Genomic DNA, 10,084 nt, shown 5'->3' with positions numbered 1-10,084 from the left:
ATTTGTGTGCATATGTTCCATGTGTGGAGAAGAATCCTCTAGCTATCCCTTAATCCATATTTCATTCACAACTTAGTTGTTTGCTGCTGTCAGTTTTACTTTATTCTAAATCATCCAATTTCCCCCCAATCATTGTTCCCTTAACTTAGTTTCCAATTTAATAAGTCTAATTTGTGTTGATTAGCATCCCTCCTAATCCCCGGAATAGAACGATCCCTACTTACTCGTACTACGATTGCATAAATTATAGGGTTTAATTTGTGCGTTAGTTATTTCTCACGCCAAATTTTGGCGCCGTTGCCGGGGATTAGCAAAATTGCTAATCTTCCTTTTGTTTTCGTTTTTCTTGTGTTTCTGATTTTGTTTTGTTTTGTTTTCTTTGTTTTAGGTACTAGTTTATGACTCGAAGTTCACACCCTGTTCGTGCGCACATATTGGACTTTGACGACGATTTCGAACGAACTTTGAGAAGGAAGAGGAAGCAGCCAGAACTCAATCCCTCTAGTTCTAGTTCCGAACCTGAATCTGAAGCTGAAACGGACTTGGAAGAGGAACAAGACATGGCTGTAGACAATCGAACAATCAAGGAACTTTCAGCCTCAGGATTGGACACTGCAGTCCCTCTTTGCATTCAATACCCTAGGGCAGCTGCAGGTAAGACCGATGAGTTTGAATTGAAGTCAAGTTTGCTACATCACATTCCCAAATACCATGGGCTGTCCATGGAAGATCCAAACAAGCATTTGAAGGAATTTGAAGTAGTATGTTCAAGTATGACACCCATTAACGTGGATGGGAATATTTTGAAGATGAAAGCCTTCCCATTCTCTCTTATGGACAAGGCTAAAGATTGGCTCTATGAACTAGCACCTGGAACCGTCACTTCTTGGGAAAGTATGAAGAAAGCATTCTTAGAGAAATTCTTCCCAACTTCAAGAGTCATTCTTTTGAGGAAGAAAATTAGTGGAATTCAACAAGGCCCGGGAGAATCCTTTCCAGGGTACTATGAGCGTTTTAAGACGTTAGTTGCATCACCCACAACATCAAATGAAGAAAGAGCTTTTAATTCAATATTTCTATGAAGGACTACTTCCACTGGAGAGACAAATGCTTGATGCTTCAGCGGGAGGTGCTTTGGTTGACAAAACACCAGTTGCTGCGAAGATCTTAATAGCAAACCGAGCTTTGAATGCACAACAATACGAAGGAGTTGGAGGGAGAGATCATACACGGCCAAGTCCGGTTAATGAGGTAAGTGCTATTTCGGAACTTCAATCTCAAATGGCTAATCTCTCTACTCTTATTTCTGCAGGTTGTTGAAGGATCCAAAGTGCAAAGTACAGCCACTTGTAGCGTGTGCTCTATGCATGGACACCCCATTGATCAATGTCCTCAATTAATAGAGAATGGGGGATGGGAAAGTGCCAATGCCGTAGGTTATCAAGGCCTGAATCAACCTAGGTATGACCCGTTTTCAAACACCTACAATCCAGGCTGGAGAGATCATCCAAATTTGAAGTGGAGGGAGCCTCAACAACAACAAGGCGGATATAGACAGCCACCTCCAGGGCTCTATCAAAGGCCATTCGCACCACCACAGCCTCAACCACAAACTGCCCAATCAAATTCAGGTTCGCCATTGGATAATGATCAAATGCTTAAAGTACTAACTTCTTTGACTCAGGGTTTACAAAATCAAGCCAAAGAGATGAGCGAAGTGAAGAAGCAAATTGGGCAGATGGCGGAGTTCATGGGACAGTTTAGAGAAGAAGGCAAACTACCTAGCTCAACCATTGTCAATCCAAAAGGAGGTTTTGAAACGGCTAAAGCTATCATCTTGAGGAGTGGTAAAGAGATTGGAACCAATCCCAAAATGTCCAAACAAAGCCCAAAAGAGAACGAAAAGCTGCTGCTCAAAGAGAAGGAGGTGGACAAAGCCACGGCAAGGGAGGAACAACCCTTGCTGCAGTCCCCCAAAGCTCCTACACAACCAAACTCAGGTAAGGTTGTTCCAAATTCAACTCATTCTAACCCTATCCCACCAAATGTGCCTTTCCCTCGCAGGTTTATGCAATCTAAGAAAGAAGAGAATGAAAAAGACATCTTAGAGACTTTCAGGAAGGTACAAGTCAATATCCCACTTCTTGACGCAATAAAGCAAGTTCCAAGATATGCTAAATTCTTGAAAGAGCTTTGTACAACAAGGAGGAGGATTTCAAACAAAGAAGTGGTAAGGGTAAGTGAGAATGTTTCCTGAGTTTTGCCGAAAACTGCCACCTAAATGCAAAGATCCAGGTAGTTTCACAATCCCTTGTGTTATTGGTAACACCAAGTTTGAACATGCCATGTTAGATTTAGGTGCTTCCATTAATGTCATGCCATACTCTATTTATGCATCTATGAACTTAGGAGAGCTTAAAAATGATGGCGTTATAATTCAATTAGCCGATCGTTCTAATGCATATCCGAAAGGAGTTTTGGAAGATGTTTTGGTGCAGGTTAACCACTTGATATTTCCAGCAGATTTTTATGTGCTTGAGATGGAGGATTCGGCCCATTCTACACCATTGCCAATCTTACTTGGACGACCTTTCATGAAAACAGCCCGAACCAAGATCGATGTGTTCAAGGGGACGTTGACAATGGAATTTGATGGCAATATCATTGATTTCAATATTTCTGAAGCTATAAGGTACCCTATTGATGATCACTCCTGTTTCTCTATTGATGCATTTGATTCTTTGGCGCAGGAATATCTCGAATCCCTAGATAGGGATGTCCTTGAAACCACCATTGTTCAGGGAATTGAACTCATCAAAAATGGGGCCGAACCTAATCATGAAGAAATTGGCGAGATGGTGGCTGCCCTTGAGTCACTGCCACAATATGTTGGTAAGTCTCCAATCCCAATCCCAATTCCCGTTTCTACTAACAAGTTGTTACCTTCGGTGATTCAGGCACCCACTCTCGAGCTTAAACCGTTAGAATCATTTGAAGTATGTCTTCTTGGGAGATAAAAGAGACTTTGCTGTCATAATCTCTTCATCACTCACAGGCGGTGGAGGAGGAAAAACTAGTTCGGGTGTTGCAAGAGTACAAAACAAGCTATTGGATGGACTTTAGCCGACATCAAGGGACTTAGTCCTACAACATGCATGCATCGCATACTTCTAGAGGAGGGGCTAAACCAACTCGAGAGGCTCAACGCCGACTCAACCCTCCAATGATGGAAGTTGTGAAAAAGGAGATCATTAAGCTTCTTGATTGTGGGGTCATTTACCCAATTTCGGATAGTCGTTGGGTTTCACCGGTTCAAGTTGTACCAAAGAAATCAGGAGTCAACTGTGGTAAAATGAAGAGAATGAACTTGTCCCCACTCGTATCCAAACAGGTTGGAGAGTTTGTATTGATTATAGGAAGCTCAATGCCACCACAAGGAAAGATCACTTCCCTTTGCCGTTCATTGATCAAATGCTTGAAAGGTTAGCCGGTCATTCTTTTTATTGCTTTCTTGATGGCTATTCGGGATATAATCAGATTGTTATAGCCCCAGATGACCAAGAAAAGACTACTTTTACTTGTCCGTTTGGTACTTTTGCTTATCGACGAATGCCATTTGGTTTATGTAATGCACCAGCCACCTTTCAAAGATGCATGGTAAGTATCTTTTCCGATTTCGTTGAGAAGATTATTGAGGTTTTCATGGATGATTTTAGTGTCTTTGGTGACTCTTTTGATGGCTGTTTAACTAATCTCACGTTGATATTAAAACGTTGCATTGAAACCAACCTTGTTTTAAATTGGGAAAAATGTCACTTCATGGTAAAACAAGGCATAGTTTTAGGACATATAGTTTCAGAAAAGGGAATTGAAGTTGATAAATCAAAAATAGGTCTTGTACGCCACTTACCCTCTCCCACTTCGGTGAGAGAGGTTCGTTCTTTCCTTGGACATGCAGGATTCTATAGACGTTTTATCAAAGATTTCTCGAAGATTTCAACACCCTTGTGCCGACTTCTACAAAAGGATGTGCCGTTTGTGTTCGATGACGAATGTGAGAAGGCGTTCAATCACCTCAAAGAATTGTTAACTTCAGCACCTATCATTGTTCCACCAGATTGGAGCCTTCCGTTCGAGCTTATGTGTGATGCATCAGATTATGCTTTAGGGGCTGTTTTGGGACAACGGAAGGACAAGAAGCCACACGTCATCTACTACGCATCCCGAACCTTGAATGATGCTCAATTGAATTACTCCACCACTGAAAAAGAACTTCTTGCTGTTGTGTTTGCTTTAGATAAGTTTCGTTCTTATTTACTTTGTACTAAAGTTATAATTTACTCTGACCATGCAGCTTTGAAGTACTTACTCACAAAGAAAGAAGCCAAACCAAGGCTTATTCACTGGATGCTTCTTCTTCAGGAGTTTGACGTGGAAATTAGGGACAAAAGAGGATGTGAAAATGTAGTGGCTGACCACTTGAGCCGTTTGGTACATGAAGAAGACCTTCTACCTATTCCAGAGGCATTCCCAGATGAACAATTGCTGACCATTGAGGTAAGTGAGCCATGGTATGCTGATATTGTGAATTATATTGTGTCTAAACAAGTTCCAAGCACCATAACTAGGCACCAACGCGATAAACTTAAAAAAATTGCACGGTTTTATGTGTGGGATGACCCTTATTTGTGGAAATATTGCCCTGATCAAATTATTCGTAGATGTGTGCATGATTCTGAGTTTAATTCAATCTTAACCTTCTGTCACACTTATGCATGTGGGGGTCACTTTGGTACACAACGCACAGCACTTAAGGTTTTAGAATGTGGATTTTATTGGCCTACTATCTTTAAGGATGCTAGAATTTTTTATATGACTTGTGATCGTTGTCAAGAGAACGGGCAATATAGGTGCAAAAGATCAAATGCCACAAACCCCTATCTTTTCTGTTGAGATTTTTGATGTTTGGGGTATTGATTTCATGGGCCCTTTTCCTTCTTCACATGGTTTTAATTATATCCTACTTGCTGTGGATTATGTTTCAAAATGGGTGGAAGCAAAAGCCACCCGTACCAATGATTCCAAAGTGGTTGCAGATTTTATTAAAACTAACATATTTGCAAGATTTGGAATGCCACGAGTACTTATAAGTGATGGGGGCTCTCACTTTTGTAATCGGACCATAGAGGCACTACTTAAGAAGTATAATGTCACGCATAAGGTTTCAACACCTTATCATCCCCAAACAAGTGGACAAGCCGAAGTTTCCAACCGGGAAATCAAGCAGATCTTGGAAAAGACAGTTGGACCAACTCGAAAGGATTGGAGCTTGCGTTTGAATGATGCATTGTGGGCATATCGTACTGCCTACAAAACACCAATTGGAATGTCTCCTTTTCGGCTCATTTATGGGAAACCATGCCATCTTCCAGTTGAGTTGGAGCATCGTGCACATTGGGCAGTCAAGACTTTCAACATGAACATTGATGCCGCTGGACTTCATAGGAAATTGCAATTGAATGAGCTTGAGGAAATTCGGACTGAAGCTTATGAGAACGCTCATATTTACAAGGAGAAAACAAAGGCTGCCCATGACAAGATGATTCGTAGTAAAACGTTTTCTGTGGGGCAGAAAGTGTTACTTTTCAACTCTCGCCTTCGTTTGTTTCCGGGTAAGTTGCGTTCTAAATGGATTGGTCCTTTTGTTGTTACTAATGTTTTTCCCTATGGTGCAGTCCAAATTCAAAGTTTTAAGACAGGACATGAATTCAAAGTGAATGGACACCGTTTGAAGCCATACTATGAGTCTTTTGAGGAGCATGTAGTGGAGGATGTACCCCTCCATGCCATTGGCCCTAGTGAAGCTTAAAGGGAGGTACCGTCCGGCTGGAAGACGTTAAAGCAAGCGCTTCTTGGGAGGCAACCCATGTGTTCAAATAGAAAGACAACGGAATCTCCGGGCTCTACAACCAGATTTGCTCTCTTTTACTCTTCTCTTTATTATTTTTACTTTGCTATGATTGTCTTGTTTGCTAGTTGTCTCTCATTGCTTTCTTGTTTAAAGTTTTCTTTTGAAACATTGAGGACAATGTTTAGTTTAAGTGTGGGGGGGTAAACAGAGTGCTTTTCGTGATTTATTTTCAAAATTCACCACCTATCACTACTAATGTTGTTATTCACTGTTTTAAAAAGTGTTTTCGTGCTTTATTTAAAATTTAAAAAAAAAAAAAAAAGAGTCAAGAGTCGTTTTTGTTGTTTGTTTGTGTCTTAGGGTACCTTCCAACACAATGATGAGGATTTGGTTTTTAATTGCATGACTTTTAAAGAATAGTTACAAACATGGGTGAAAGTCTGATATGCTCTTTGGTTAATACTTAGTTATAGTTGTCAATTACGAATTCACATGTAATCACACACCAAAAAAAAAAAAAAAAAAAGATCATCTGATTTTGTAACATGCTGGAAGGAAGGAACTCAAACTAACGCTACAACCCTGAGAGACTTGAGCCTGTTCTTTGTTTGGAGAGTTATTAATCTTGATATTCTTGTTTTCTAAAGTCGTTGCATGATCTCATTATTTCTTTGCTTGGTTGCTACTTAGAATGCTTTTTCATCTCTTTAGTTCCAAATACTAGAACTCATGCCCGTTCCATTCAAAGCATCAAATTGATTGCGTAACAAATAACAAGATGAAGTTGTTTAGTTACCATCAGAGCCAAAAAGCCTTATCCCTTGCATATGCATTGTAGGTTTAACCCTTTTGAAGCCTTATTTAGCTTATTTTCTTTGTTAGCTTGCATTATCCCTACCAAGCCTAGTATAAGAATATCCATACCCTTGTTCTTAAAGAATAGTCAAGCATGACTTGTTGGGAATTCCTTTTGATTTACGATTTGCAGAAAAAAAAAAAAAAAAAACAAGTGTGGGGGAAGGATTTGTTCCTTTGGATTAGTGTTGTTCAAAAAAAAAAACAAAAAAAAGAGAGAAAAAAGAAGAAGAAGGGATATGTGAATCTGACCCTAAAGTTGTATAAATCTCCCATTTGTGCTAAAAATTGGGTGCTGCAATCACAAGTTGAATTCCAAGTGTTGATTTCATTGCTCTGTTTACTATTACTTTAAGAACCTTTGTTTATCCTCAACCTTTCTTTGTTAGCCAATACCTTAGCCCCAATACAACCCTTAGACTTCTATCTTGATTGTTATGTGTTTCAATATGTGGAGTTTGAAATTGGTATGAGCTTATGGAATCCCTGGTTCTCGCTTCTAAGTAGTAGCATTCTATTCATGAGATCATATACACGTTCGTATTAATAATTCCAGAAAGTGCTTTCTTTGTTATAACATATGTGAGTGCTAGTCTACACATTTACATCAATCTTCTCACATATACTTAGTATAGGGAGTGTAGTCAGAAAATCTGTGTGAAAATAGAGAGTATATCGGGTGAGGAATTGAGTGAATTCTCTAAGGCATGTTACCACTTTCAAATGTTGTTTTAATTGATTAAATGTGAGCTAGTGAGTGTTTACTGTGATTAAGTATGAGCTCGAGGGTAAGGATAGCTCAAATCTGTGTGAGTAGTGATTTTTAACATGTCATGTTTCATTGGAAATCCCTGAGGCAATTGTTGGAAGGTTTAGGTTTTGTTTTGTTTTCTTTGTTCTGCTAGGGACTAGCAGAAGCTAAGTGTGGGGGAATTTGATAGGAGCATATTTATGCGACTTTGCTATCTTATTTCTTTGCATTTACTTAGTTAATTCCCATTTATTACAGTGATTTAGCTTATTTTCGTACTATTGTAGGTCCAAATGGCAAGATTGGAAAGAAAGGGCATTTTGGAGCATTTTAGAGCAGTTTTGGACTTGGAATGGATAGCATATGCATGGGCCAAGATGGATGGACGTTTTTGAAGTTTGAATAGGCTAGGAATGTGCTAAAAAGATGGGGAAATTAATTCAAGAATCAGATTCAGGAAGTGAAAACCTAAGCTGATTTTATTTTATTTTACCTTATCCTAATCCTATTCGACCTAAATTCCAGCTGGAAAAGGGGGGGATTAATTTCATATTAGGAAACCTAAAAACCCTAATTTCGTGGGTTTCTATTGGGCCCTATAATGCCTAAAGAAATCTGCCAAATAAAACCCTAATTTCGTGGGTTTCTGCTGGGCCCTTTTAACCTAGATCTACCACATATACTGCTGGGCCCTTTTACCCTAGATCTACCACATATATAAAGGAGGGGTTGCCGCAGGAGAAGGGAGTTTTTTTGGTGCCGTAGCAAGAAAGGAGAAAGGGAGAAGAAGAACTTGGTGCCGGAACCTGCTGCATCCATTGGGTTTTTCAGAGTTCTTCCCTTGATTAGTTCAAATGTTTATTCTAGATTGCTTTTCAATTATTATGAACATGTGTAACTGAATTTCTTCTTAGTTAGAGGTGAATTCGAAGCCATGGACATATGTTTTACATGAATTGATTACTTCCAGTTATGGTTTCATAAAGTATGAATGTGATTTACTTTTCTGTTTTATTGAGAACTTATTCTTGCATGTTTATTAAGGATGCATACTTAGTTTGTATGCAGGGATTTGATGCTAGAATATAAGGGAATTTCACCTAATCGTTATGAACTTATATTCATAAGTAGTAAAAGTCACTAGTCATGATTGCGTTAAGTAAATTCTTGGCAGGAGTATCATGCTTTTCATAGTTACAATTGCCTTGTCAAGGCTTATGATTTTCATAGAACTTAATGATCTTTGATATGTATCTCTATCATGCTGTTCATATAGGGAACTTGATAAGGATAATTTGATTGCGTCGCTGAGTCCAATTCAATGAACTTAGGAAAATCTGAGAGTTAATTAGTGCATTCACAATTAATTTGGGGCTTTGTCATTCATACTTTATAGAAAGAGTAACTGGAGATCGATTTGTGTGCATATGTTCCATGTGTGGAGAAGAATCCTCTAGCTATCCCTTAATCCATATTTCATTCACAACTTAGTTGTTTGCTGCTGTCAGTTTTACTTTATTCTAAATCATCCAATTTCCCCCCAATCATTGTTCCCTTAACTTAGTTTCCAATTTAATAAGTCTAATTTGTGTTGATTAGCATCCCTCCTAATCCCCGGAATAGAACGATCCCTACTTACTCGTACTACGATTGCATAAATTATAGGGTTTAATTTGTGCGTTAGTTATTTCTCACGCCACGAAGCATTTTGACATCGCCCATACAAAAATCGACATTTAAAGTATTAAATAATTAGATTTGCTTTGCGTTTCCTGGGATTTGAGCAGCGTAATTGACCAAAAGGGAGAGAAACTGGCGTCGTTTCAATAAAACCTAAACCCTAAACCCTAAATTTTACAATAATTATAAAAAAATACACAAGTATGAGAAAAATGAATCGAAAATTGCTACGGACTCCTTACAACAATGCCTTCTATATTAGTAGGCCAATATCCATATTAAATAATTTTGAATTTTATGACCACCAATGGATCACATAAACCCTAGGGGTTATGTTATGGAAAGTATATGACTATTGTGCTTTGTCTCTAAATCCTTTTGACTTTTGTTATCACTTCTAATTTTGAAATCTAAAATTAAAATTTTCAGGCATGTAGGGGGGAGATATTGCCTCAATGAGTGCATAGAATTTGTCGGTTTATTTTTTGGATTTTTTTTGAATATATTATGAATATTAGTAAATAAATACAAATTAAAATATTTTAAAAATTAAAATTTTTAAAGATTTTGGGGAGATAAAATCTTTCAATGAGTGTATGGTAGTTGTCAGTTTATTCTATGGAATTTGTTTTGAAATTATTATGAATATTAGGAATAAAATATAAAAGTCATACAAAAATTAAATGACAAATGTACATAACCAACTTTGCATCCGTTTACAACGACGGTATATAACACATAACGCCGTCCTAGAACACATCAGACGTCGTAATGTAATCCCGATGTGGTTAGTATGTTACTATGTCAACCTTTCCTTAATAACCGACGTAAGTAGAATTTACATCGTCAATTATTATGTTAATGACGACGTTGTTTAGATATACAAT

At 38.3% G+C, this 10,084-nt stretch overlaps 1 pseudogene; it reads left to right on the top strand.

The window, feature by feature from the left end:
* The first annotated feature begins 280 nt into the window (after nt 1-280).
* LOC148914345 (uncharacterized) lies at nt 281-6,123 on the top strand (annotated as a pseudogene).
* Nucleotides 6,124-10,084: the final 3,961 nt, after the last annotated feature.

Source organism: Prunus mume, unplaced genomic scaffold, assembly GCF_029339155.1.
Source record: "Prunus mume cultivar Tortuosa unplaced genomic scaffold, ASM2933915v1 scaffold19, whole genome shotgun sequence".
Taxonomy (NCBI): Eukaryota; Viridiplantae; Streptophyta; class Magnoliopsida; order Rosales; family Rosaceae; genus Prunus; species Prunus mume.
The sequence above is the reverse complement of the archived record's forward strand: the minus strand, read 5'-3'. Positions and strand labels throughout refer to the sequence as shown.